The following is a 12,377-nucleotide window of genomic DNA, read 5'->3' as shown; positions in this document are numbered from 1 at the left end:
CCCCTCCTTTCAGCCGCTGCTCAAGAGAGACAGCCACAGCTCCACCGCAGTGTAGCTTTTGGCTTCATGTCTCTCTGCAGCAGACAGAGCCTCGGCTCAGCTTGCAAAATCTAGGTCACCTGAATGTTTGCCTGCCTGCATTTCTTAAATGATACCTCCCGTCGGCGTCTCATGCACCAGCGCTGAGTTGGGGAATGACTCAGAAATAGCCTTGATCAAGCGCATAGTCTGGGGCTGGGCTGGCACAGTCTGCCCAAGTGTCTGTGTGTGTGTGTCTGGTGTGGGGAGGGAGGTGGCCGTGCGCTTTTGGCAAGGTAGCTCATGCTTCTCCCTGCAGATGGAGCAGGAAGAAAGGAGCAGATCATCCATTATTGGCAATCAGGGAATTGCTCCATGGAGAATAGACTTTGAGTTCGCAATCAGAAGGAAGGGGTATTGATTTCTTTGTTGGTTGCCAGAAGCAAAGACCAATGGGCGGCGGGGCTTAATCAGTGCTCTGTGTGCATTCTCTAATTCCACCTAAGAGCAGTAAATCTGAAGAAATTAGGAAGAAATTTCTTACTTTTAAACACACACACACACACATCTAGCCCTTATGACTGCATACTCAGTGATCTAGAAATGCAGTTTGTTATGGTTGCTGTGAGTTGTAGGGAGCAGGGGTACCAACTTGAATAAAATATTTTGGGGGCCCAGGCCAGGCAAGCCCCACTCCACACAACCGATCACATGGCACAGTGCACACACACCATTTGAATGGCAATGCCCATCAATTTTGTGTGGGCCCAGCCCCCTCAAATATTTTATTGTGGGGGCTGAATTCCCCACAACCCCTAGGAGTTGGCTCCTATGGTTGGGAGACCCCCCCCTCTATTCACTTTCCAGAGCTACAGTTCCCAGCATGGTTTAACAATCAATCGCTCTTTCCAGGGAACCCTGGGAACTGTAGTTCTGTAAGAAGAATGGGAGCCTTCTGAACAACTCTCAGCACCCTCTACGAATGACACTTCCCAAGATTCTTTGGGAGCAGTCCTGGCTGTGGTATGATACAGTTTTAAATGTATAGTCCGGATCATGTTCATTAATTTCAATGTGTCTACTCTGGGTAGCATTTAGTTGAATTGATTGAGGTCTTTGCGTCAGAAACACAGATTTCCATGGACTTGGATAAGGGCCCGACAAGATGAGATATGGAGGATTGTTCTCACATCTTGGATAGTTTGGTGACTAAGACCAAGGTCCAGTTATTTGACTCACTCTTTTGAGAAAACACGCTATCAGTGTGAGACACCCTCCTTGTTGGACAACAACTTCCAACACTCCCAGCCAGCATGACCAAAGATCATACAATGGGAGTTGCAGTCCAACAACATTTGATTCACAGTCTCTTGGATTTCCCTTTTAATGAATGATTTAGAATGTCGCCCCCCGGTGAATTAGACAGTGGTTAGAAAAATATTATAAAAAACCATGAGCATCTTTGAAGAAGCTCCCCTACTTTTCTCAAATACAGGGTAGAATGCTTTTCCTAAAACGATGCTGGTGGCAATAGATATTTGCATCTCTAAGAAATCACAGTTCTTCTACAAAAGTAAAGGAGGATTAGCTGAATTCATGGAGGAGGAAGCTATCAGTGACTGCAGTGCTAGCCATGATAGCTGTGCTCTGCTTCTACAGTTGGAGGCAGTGATGATCCTGAATACAAGCTGCTGCAAACTACAGGAGGGGAGAGGACTATTGTGCTCAGGTCCTGCTTGCGGGTTTCCCACGGACATCTGGTTGGCTACTGTGGGCACCACAGTTCAAGAAGGATACAGACAAGCTGGAACGTGTCCAGAAGAGGGCAACCAAAATGGTCAAAGGCCTGGAAATGATGCCTTATGAGGAACGGCTTAGGGAGCTGGGTATGTTTAGCCTGGAGAAGAGAAGGTTAAGGGGTGATATGATAGCCATGTTCAAATATATAAAAGGATGGCATATAGAGGAGGGAGAAGGGAGAAAGGTTGTTTTCTGCTGCTCCAGAGAAGCGGACACGGAGCAATGGATTCAAGCTACAAGAAAGAAGATTCCACCTAAACATTAGGAAGAACTTCCTGACAGTAAGAGCTGTTCGGCAGTGGAATTTGCTCCCAAGGAGTGTGGTGGAGTCTCCTTCTTTGGAGGTCTTTAAGCAGAGGCTTGACAGGCATATGTCAGGAATGCTTTGATGGTGTTTCCTGCTTGGCAGGGGGTTGGACTGGATGGCCCTTGTGGTGTCTTCCAACTCTATGATTCTATGAGAACAGGATGCTGGACTCAATGGGCCATTGGCCTGATACAGCAGGCTTGTCATATGTTCTTATTTCATATTCACTGCACATTTGTGTAGAATTCATCAAAAACTGTATGATTAAGGAGCTGCAGTTTAATTGAGCTTACTGATTCAATGTAAGCTTTCTGCACAAGGAATGGAAAGCATCTAGCCCTCCTGATGTTTCTGAACTACAACTCCCATCATGCCTGGCCATTGGCCATGATGGCTAGGGCTAATGGGAGATGTGGTTCAGGAACATGTGGCAGGCATAATTTTCCCCAGGACCCAGGATCTTGCTAACTCTTGTTACTGAAACCTAAATTAATATTTATTTTCCACATGTTGAAGCTGCTGTGGCTCTGTGATAGACTGCACATGCCAAAGGCTGAATCCCATCATCTCCAGGTAGGGACTGGCAAAATCCCTGTTTGAAACCCGGGAGAGTCACTGCCAGTCAGAGTAGACAACACCGAGCTCAATAGACCGATGCTTTGATTTGTTATAAGGAAACTTCCTATGCATGCATGCAACTTGACCATCATGAGGGCGAGGAACTTTAAGACCTTTCAAAAGCACATATAAACAATGATTTGGGAGTTGGGGGTCAGATTGAATGAAGAATTATTGAATTGTTATAGGATGGCAGTGCAACTTCTGTTGTTTATTGGGATTGTAAAACACCTTGAGTAAGGTGGTATGCAATTCAACAGTGAAATGAAATCTATCCTCAGGGTTTTTAAAGATGAGCTCTAATACAAACTCAGGGCAGCACATGATCAGTGTGCTGTACATCTCACTAACTCCTGTCCCGTCTCAACATAAGGCATCATAACCTTCCCCCAAAGATATGAATGAAATCCAAGCATTCAGCATGCTGAAAAGCCTGCAAGACCTCAATTCAGCTGCATGAAATTTGTTCCAGAACAGGCTGCGGTTTCACTTCCTCCCACATTCACCAAGAGTGGTGACTCAGAGATCCACAGCAAGGGCAGGGAGCAACTTTTGCTGGGACTTAAAAGGAAGAGTGGATGCAGTCCCCACCCCCACCCCCCACCCCAAAGAGCTTTCACTTTCAGAGAATATGGTTTCAATCAGTTTCCGTTTCCATAAAGGTTGCTGGGATTCTCCCCCTCCCCTTTTTCTTTTTTTTTCTTTTTTGAATCTCTGCTCATTTGACAAGTGAGCATTATATTTGCAAGCTGATCGGCAAGCCAAAACACGCTCGCGTTCATTCATAACACTGAACTCTCCTGCGTTAAACAGCCGATTAGCGTGAATGAAGTGGGTGTGTAACTTCCTTGAAATCCCCCAGAGACCTGTCAAAGCAAAGCTAGCGCAGCGCAGCGCTCGCCATGAAGCACGGAGATCAGAGGTGTAGCTGAAAAAGCGTTGCTCTGCAAAAAGACAGGGGTGGAATCTGCCCAGAAGGTTTGCTGGGAAAGGGGTGGCGAGGTTTAAGAAGTGGCCATGGAGCCATTTCATCCAACAAAGCTGAACGTGGAAAGATTCAGGACAAACAAATGAAAGTGTGACTTTGCACAGTGCGTAGATAAACTATGGAACTCACTCCTGTAGGGTGGGCTTGAAAGGGGATTGGGCAAATTCACGGAAGAGAAAACTACCAATAGATTGCAAAAACTGGGTGGTTCTGAAGTACCCGGAAAATCCCCAGGGTCTGTTCAGTTTTGGGCACTAGTGATGCAAGTTCACACTGTGGACTGACTCCCATGATACCTTGATTTGATTCCCTGCCTTCGGCCTTAATAAGGAAGAGACTGTTCTACCAAGGAATCAGCACTGCATTCTCTATCAGCAGCTCTTATCCGGGATATCCTTTATACAGAGCACTGAGGAATACACAATATTTCATACACAAAGGGCTTCCTCTTCCCCTGTTGTGGCCCATATGAACTGGCTACGTAGGCCTTCCAGCAGCTAATGGTCAGTGCCAGGCTACCAAATAGGCAGAGTAGGCTCCAACCTATGGGCTCCATGCCTTTAAGGGCCCCACGACAATTGGATCAAAATAATGTCGATTTTAGAGGTTTTAAAAAAGGCTGGGAACCATTTATGTTGTACTTACAGAAACAATGTAAAGAAATGGACTCACTGGCAGGTTTTGAGTAAACACTTACAATTAACAAAACAAACATAGAAAACACAAAGATGTTAAAATGAAAAGATTATTATAGCAAGCAGGAGAAGTTAATACATAAAAACCCAGAATGTAAGAATGTAAGCAGAGCTTTGCAGGAATGGCCCAGGAGTCCCATCATTGAGTCCAACATCCTAATTCCCACAGCAACCAACCCAATGCTCCCCAGAATGCCAAAAAAGCAGGATTTGGGGCAATAGCTATTGAAAATGGTATTCAGGGCTACATTGCCTTTGAACAAGAAGGTCCCATTTAGCTTGGCATGGCCTTGCAGATCTTGCTATCCCCCCAAATCTCCCACCATCTTTGGATGTCAGCATCTGATCTTGCTGTCCCCTCAAAAAACCTCCCACCATCCCTGGACATCAATTTCCCTACATTTTTAGTTATTATTGGTGCTATTTTTCCAGAAAAAAGAGGTGCCAGAACTCACCATGAACACTTCCCTCATTCTCTTAGAATGACAATAGCACCCGCATGAGAAGTGCCAGAACTGAGTTTTGTTGAGTTCCAGCTGGAAAAGAAAAGAAAAGAAAAAGTCCTGGTTATCATGACTAAGACCATATTCACACCATACATTTAAAGCACAATGAAACCACTTTAAACAGTCATGGATTCCCCAAAAGAATTGTGGGAGCTGCAGTTTGTTAAGGATGCTGAGACTTGCTTGGAGACACCCACCCACCACATTCCCCTCCCAGTTCCCCAAGTTCTCTGTAAAGAGGCTTTGATTGTTAAACCATTCTGGGAACTTTAGCTCTGGGAGAGGAGTAGGGGTCTTATTGCCTAGCCCTCCTATTAAGGTCTCATATACAGGTTTTCGTGTAATTTTGCCCAACAGACAACAAGAGAAATTGTGGTCTTGCCTCATAGACATATCTGCAAAGCAATTTTCCCTAATTTACTACAGTTTCATATGTTCTTTTTGCTGATCTATACATTTATATGCATCGTCGACCCATTATTGTGCATTTTTGTACACATTTCATGACTGGAGAACTGCGTTGCAAAATTCAGAGGAGTGCGAAGTTTAAAAGGATGGCTGTGTTTCAGATTGCTTCTTCTTTCCGAAGCTTTAAATGTGAACTGAATCAAATTTCTCCCCCATCCCTGGTCCCAAAACATGGTTCCTGCTGTCTTAATTCTGAGCACCTTTATTTTTATGAGTTAGGCTCTGAATGCACACACAGGCACACAGTCTTCTGCATCCGCAGACGTCCCAGGGCTCTCCTAATCTAAGTCCACCACATGCAACATAGCCAGTAGTACAGTAAGGACGAGTTCCAGTAGGAACTCTGGCTAGGAGAGGAGAGGAGGCAATGAACTCCTCACTTCAGTCCCCCCTTTTTAACTGCAGGAATTCAGGCGTTGGCAGGCAGAGCTGAGACTAAGAAGTGATACACACTGTTTCCATTCTCGTTACCCTGACGGGCATGAACATTCATTTCTCTATTTGCTTCTGGCTGGCACTCACCGCTCGCTTTTGGAAGGGGATTCTGCGGTTTCATTGCTGCGAAGTGATCGTGGCTGATGACTCAAGCCGCAGAAGACGCAATTTGCAAAGCCAAACTCATTGGTGGAGAGACAGGCAAGGGGGTGTGTTATATAGGAGGAGGGGAGGGAGGGGAGAGAGAAAGACACACACACACAAAAACCCTCTTGCCTTCTTCCCTGGCAAAACGGGCAGAGTGAGGGGAGGGTGAGGAGGTGCAGGTCCCTCTTGTCTGATTCATTTCCTGAAGAAATAAATGCCATACAGAGCAAGCGAGTGATTAATGCCGAATCCATGCCTGACACATACTGGAAGAACGACGCGAGTGATTTTTTTCCCTAAAAAAAATCCGGCACACAATTAGCCACTTAGAAAAATAACCTGTTGCCAAAAAAAGGTGGAGGTTATTTTTTGAAGCCAATAGAGTTTTTCCCCCTCCCTCTCTCTTTCTCTCTTTATGAGCCCGAGGGAGGATTAAAGACAGCAGTAGATTAAGAAGCAAATCAAAGATAATTATAAAAAAGGTCCTGAGCCAGCAACTGCTGAAGGAGAGAAAATAAATCTCCCCTTGGATTCACTGGAACGCATCAGGAACGCAACGCATATTCTTAAATACTGTTTTCAAAGGATGGTATAGGCTGGCATAGAGAATGAACTCCGTGAAACCCAGGGTGTTTTGGAGTCTCTAATTCCCCCTGGATAGAGATAAAAATCTAGCAAAAAGCAAGTTGGGGGGAAAGTATTACAGTCCAGTAGCTTTCTGGAAGATAATAGCAAAAGCTCCCTTTCAGCACACCTGCATACAGTTCCAGACTCACTACCTGGCATCTCCAGTTCAAAGGGATCTCAGAGAGTAGAGCCAGGAAAGAAATCTCTCTAGGAATTGACACAGAGTGTAATCTAGGGTCATGGAGGATCAAGGAACTAATACTATTTCTGTAGCAGAGTCGTTGTAGAGTCCCTGTCCCTAAAGCCATCCAATCTGCAGGAGAGGAGAGCTTTTGGGCCACTGAGAAGTCCTCACCCTTTGTTCTGGTCAAAGCCAATCAGAGTGAACGGAGGTGAGTCAGCTACAGAGGACTGGCTCCTAGGGTCACTCTGGAGAACGCGTGTGAGAAGAACACTGATGAGGAGTTGGTCTGTGAGCTCCAAAGCTTTGGGAACAACAGAAAACACAAGGTGTTTCAGGTTCAAGAAAGTGGAAAGTTTATTGGGGTGTGTGTGTGAGGGCATATAGGGATTGTTTATGTATATTGAGAAAATGAGGATTAAAGTTAAGAAGTTAAGAGAGAGAATGGTGTGCTAGTTCTGTTACGTGCAATAGAACTTCAAGGAAAACAAAAGTCATTCCAAAAGAAAATATTGGCGCATTCCAGATCCTTTGCCCGTGGAAAATAGCAGATCTAGCTGAAATGCAGCGTATGGAGATCTGCATTCATTGTTGCAATACACTCTTAATAATTATTATTAGAGTATAATCATATAATTATAAGATTATTGCATAATCTTAAAGTGTGTGGCTGTGAGGGAGAATGGCTGTTTGGCAATCAAGAAATGACCCTTTACATTAAAGTACAACATATCAATGCAGCTACTGTTTAGGAAAGCAAGTGAAAGTAATTCCTTTCTGACTTCAGTGTGGCACACATTGTCCCTTCAATTTTTTATGAAACAACATAGGAAAAGAGGGAAATTATTTTAAAAGCCATGAAAAATGAAAAGGAAATGAACAGGAAGGAAGGGGATGGGGTGGAATGGAAGAACGGGATCGTGTCAGGTAGTGTTGGGGTGGTAGAGTATACAAGGAACACTACAAAAATCATGGGGCAGGGAGGATGAATTTTCTAGCATGGCTCAAAACTTTCACAAAATGGCCCAAGTGGTTTCGATTTGGCTCCAGGACTGAAAGAGATCTCTCAAGAGAGAGTTGATCTGATAGTGCGAAAGCAAGGATGCACAAATCTATGCATTTCACTCTTTTTCAGTTTCTCTTGTTTTAATGTTCTTAGAATATCTTATTAATTTTGCTGTAATATAACATTGATCAATTTCAACAGAATCTATTAAGCGTTAAATTTTAAATTCTGTTCTCCACATTCCCACATCAGTTCAAGATTTTTATTTTTATTTTCAAACGGAAAGTCCCCCTGAGCATTTCAGTGTGAATCTATCCGAATATACACACATTTTATGGAATTTTGCCTGGTATGCACATATTTGCAAAGGAATTTCCCCAAATATATAATGCATGTTTGTGTGTCATTTTCACTGATCCGTGTATTGTTATGCACATTTTGCCCCTAGCCTGTTCATTTTTGCACACAGCCCTTGACTGGAGAACCACATTGCAGAATTCAGAGAGCCGTGAATTTCAAGGGATAGCTACATTTGGCTTCGCTTTGAACGTTTGTCTTTCAGTGTGAATGGAATTGAATTTCTCCCCCACGTGCAACAGCATTCAGAAGGAGTGCAAAACCAAAGGGCTGCATTAGAAATTACCGAAAGTGTCGTGCTAAAGTCAGTCGCGCTTCAGCGTTATGCAAAATTTGGTCTCCGTTTTCCCAGTCTCTTTGCTTACTTGGTGGAACTGGAATTTGCCCAGGAAGGTTGATCCAGCCAGACCGCTGATGTGCCTCATTCCACTGTCTGCCCCCAAACTGAGACAGGGCACCTGGTCTGTCTCAGCCTAGCAACCAGTCTCAAAGCCAGCTTTCAAGTGCATTTTCTAACTGCTCCATCTCTGGCATGGATGACAGCAACGCTATTGTTTAGCCCAGGTAAAATGACCTCTGTTTACTTTGCCAGCTCAATGACTTTGAGAGAATGCCTGGCTTTGAGATAACTCCTTGGGGGGAAAGATATCCAGGGGGCTGTATCAGTTCTTACGGTGGTATTAAGGCAAAAGTGGGTCTCGTGACCGGGCTTTTGGTTGGCTTCCTTTCACGGTAGCCAACATCTCACTGAGGAGACAGACTTGTGTCTGGGGTATACCAACTGTGAATGAAAGCTCCTCCATTCAAAAGTAACAACACATGGAAAAGTAGCATGGCATGGAGAAAAATGGTCCAGAAGGACCACAGGAGAAGGACCATGGTAGAATACCTGCTATGGATGCAGGAGATCCCAGATTCAATCTTTGGCATCTCCAAGCGTTTCTGGGAAAGATTATTGCCTAAAACTGTGGACAGTCACTGCCAGTCAGTGCATTATAAGAATGACCTAGATCATTTTTTTTTCAAACTTGGGTCTCCAGCTGTTGTTGGACTACAACTCCCATCATCCCTAGCTAGTAGGACCAGTGGTCAGGGATGATGGAAAGTGTAGTCCAAAAACAGCTGGAGGCCCAGGTTTGGGAAACACTGACCTAGATGAGTCATGTGGTATGATGCTCTAAATTTGGGGAGGGCTGTAGCTCAGTGAACATGTGGCTTTGAGTGCAGAATGTCCCGAGTTCAATCCCCGGCGTCTCCAGAGAAAGAGCTAGGGAAGATCACTATTTTAAAACCCTGAACAGCCACCACCAGCCAATGTAGAGAGTGGCGAGCTAGATCGTCCAAAATGGCCTTCCTGTGTAGCCCTTATCAAGTTTTCGGCATGGAAGGTTTTGCTATGGAAGGATGTCCACATTGGGATACCGAACAGGTCTACTCAGAAATCAGCCCCTGATTTCAGTGGGAGTTATCTTTGGGTAAGTGTCTAGATGACTGCACCCTCAGTCACCTGGAGGGGGGCTGTTCATTGTCCCCTGTCTTCCAGAGGCCTGACTGGACTCAGCTAGACAATTTAGAGTTAAATGTTGCACTCTTCCTGCAGAGACTCTGGAGCCACCCTCACTTTTTGACTTGCAGGAGGAGTCTCTTGAAGGCTTCTTTGTGCCAAGACACCTTTGCAGTCCGTTGACTTCATGATTACCTCTACTTTCACATTCAATTTATGTATTTATTTATCTAATAAGGATTATTTATTTATTAAATTCATATACCGCCCTATACCCACAGGTCTCAGGGCAGTTTATGGGGAAAAACTTACAATAGAAAATATATCGCGCCATATAAAAATGATGTTTTGTTCTTTTAGCAGTTTGCACTGCCTCAAAAGCTTGCCATATGGCAGTACAGAAATACTTCTATAAATAAATAATATCAGAGTTCAAAGACACATTCCTACCAGGGGGGGGGGGAGATTCAAGGATGGGATGAAGTAGGGCTGGGGAGAGGAAGTGTGGCCAACAAGGAGTCAGCATGTTTGAGGGAGGTATGTGGCCTGAGGAGATTCCCAAGGGCCAGATAGAGATGTATGGAAGACATATTTGGCCCCTGCACCTACTGCATTGCATGCAATGAGGATTTTATGCATCGGCTGTGTAGCCCCTTGGGGCCTAGGCATGTACCTTTCTTTCTGTGTTCCTCTCACCCATCAGAAACATGTAGGACAGGAAGTTGAAGAAGTCAACTGGGATTGTCCTGACAGCCCAGGTAAGAAGCAGGGGTGGTTTTCTTTCTGGAGAACCTCTTGCCCATGTCTCTCTTCTCTCCTGCTTGCTCTGCTGAAACAATAAGGTGCAAAGAAATCCTGAGCATGTGCTAGATCAGGGGTCCCCAAACCCAATCGCCTTCTAAATCCGGCCCATGGATGGCCCGGGAATCAGCATGGTTTTACATGAGTAGAATGTGTTCTTTTATTTAAAATGCATCTCTGGGTTGTTTGTGGGGTCTGCCTGGTGTTTTTACATGTGTCCTTTTTATTTAAAATGCATCTCTGGGTTTTTTGTGGGGCATAGGAATCCATTCATATTTTTTTTCAAAATATAGTCCGGCCCCCCACAAGGTCTGAGGGACAGTGGACCGGCCCCCTGCTGAAAAGGTTTGCTGACCCCTGTGCTAGATTTACGACAGTCTTCAGTAGAATCAGAACGTGAAGCTTACGACCTGGCAGCTCCTGAAGAAAATGCTCTGCTGCGAGCAAAACAACGTCATTGCAGAAGAAACTTTAGGAACAATTCACAGGAGTGAAACACTTTGATTAAATTGTATAAATTTGGAAATAATTGGGATTATTCTGGCATTAATTGGTATTACCCAAAACTGTGGTAATATTGGGTAAATATTGGAAATATTAACGATTAAAAAAAAAAACACCACATGGGTGAAACAGGCATGGCAGAAAACTTATTTTTCTGAGAGGGACATTTAGGGAGCCAAAACTCCCTCTTTTACAGTGAAAATGTTTGCCCATGAAAATTCAGTTCTGCCCTGCTTGCTATGGACATTCAGCAGGAAGGCAAGTGAGGTGTCCTATTGAAAAACCACAAGACCAGAGGAGGTATGAGTCTGTGGAAAACTCAAATTCAAATTCTGGCTCAGCTTCCTGGTTAGCCAATGGGCAAGCACTGTTTTTCGCATAGCTTCCTCCGCAGAGTTGTTACGAGGAGAAATGGGACTATAAGTGTACACAAAAATGTGCTATGAAAACAAATACAATAAGGGAAAAAAAATATTTTAAACAGTTGACCAAGCCAAGAACTTGCTCGCACAAAAAAAACTTTGCCGAATCTCAAGATCTAACACAGAGGGATCGAGTTGGCATCGCTTTACTCGTGGTGCAAATCTGCAAGCTAACGTTGAATCAAGTGGTGCTAAGGGGGGGGGGGTCAGAGAAATGTGGCTTAACATTCCCCATCGTAAAGACACACAAAACGGTTCAGAGTCATTTTAAATAAACGGAAATGAGTGAAACTTTAATAACCCATCTAAAAGCCAGTGCTAAATTAGGATCAGGTTGACTGAATGGAACACCACTAGTCAATTCAGATGGAAGAACACTACCGCCATTGACCCAATGGCATTTGCTATATGCATCTTAAGTGCTTCTTGAGGGTCTTCAGCTGAAGCCACATCTCTCAGACTGACCTTCTTTTGCTTACGAGAGCTTAAAGGGGACCATAAGTGGGGATATCTTTATTGGTTTAAAAATGAAAGGCAAAATCCCCCAACCAGAGGATGTCTTAGCAACCACATTCTCTCCTCAGATCTCTGTCTGCCAACAGCTGCATTTGGGACTCTATTTTATCTGAGGACATGGGGCCCGGCTTTTCTACTCTTTCCATTCTTTCTACCAAATATTGACACGTCCATTCATTTGCATTGTGACATTTCCTCTCCTCGTTATAATCTTCTTTGCAAATAATGGCAGCTAATCCACCCTATACACACATAAGCAGACATGTATTTCCATGCATTTCTGGTAATTCCTTGCCCTATAGAGGGGGTCAGAGGAAGGTCTCTTGGCACAACCTAAATCCCCCACTTCACTTTGCAAAATACTACCACTCAAGTGTTCCGTAGGCCACCACCACAGCCCCTTGACACAGACCCCGAATCTCACCCTGAATAAAGGACTTCCTAAGATGCAATTTAGAAACTCACAAGGCCCAGAGA

General features: G+C 44.3%; 1 long non-coding RNA gene across 6 annotated transcripts in view; it reads right to left on the bottom strand.

Moving 5' to 3' along the window:
• LOC118097159 (uncharacterized) overlaps positions 1–12,377 on the bottom strand; it is a 119,500-nt gene that overhangs the window by 4,907 nt on the left and 102,216 nt on the right. For 3 of the 6 annotated variants that reach the window (XR_009558595.1, XR_004694014.2, XR_004694016.2), the window contains one exon: positions 4,882–10,486. This is a non-coding gene — a long non-coding RNA (uncharacterized LOC118097159). The remainder of the gene's footprint in view (positions 1–4,881; positions 10,487–12,377) is intronic. The other 3 variants (XR_009558597.1, XR_004694017.2, XR_009558596.1) reach the window with 2 other exon arrangements.

The sequence above is a fragment of the Zootoca vivipara genome, chromosome 15 (genome assembly GCF_963506605.1).
Source record: "Zootoca vivipara chromosome 15, rZooViv1.1, whole genome shotgun sequence".
NCBI lineage: Eukaryota > Metazoa > Chordata > Lepidosauria > Squamata > Lacertidae > Zootoca > Zootoca vivipara.
The sequence above is the reverse complement of the archived record's forward strand: the minus strand, read 5'-3'. Positions and strand labels throughout refer to the sequence as shown.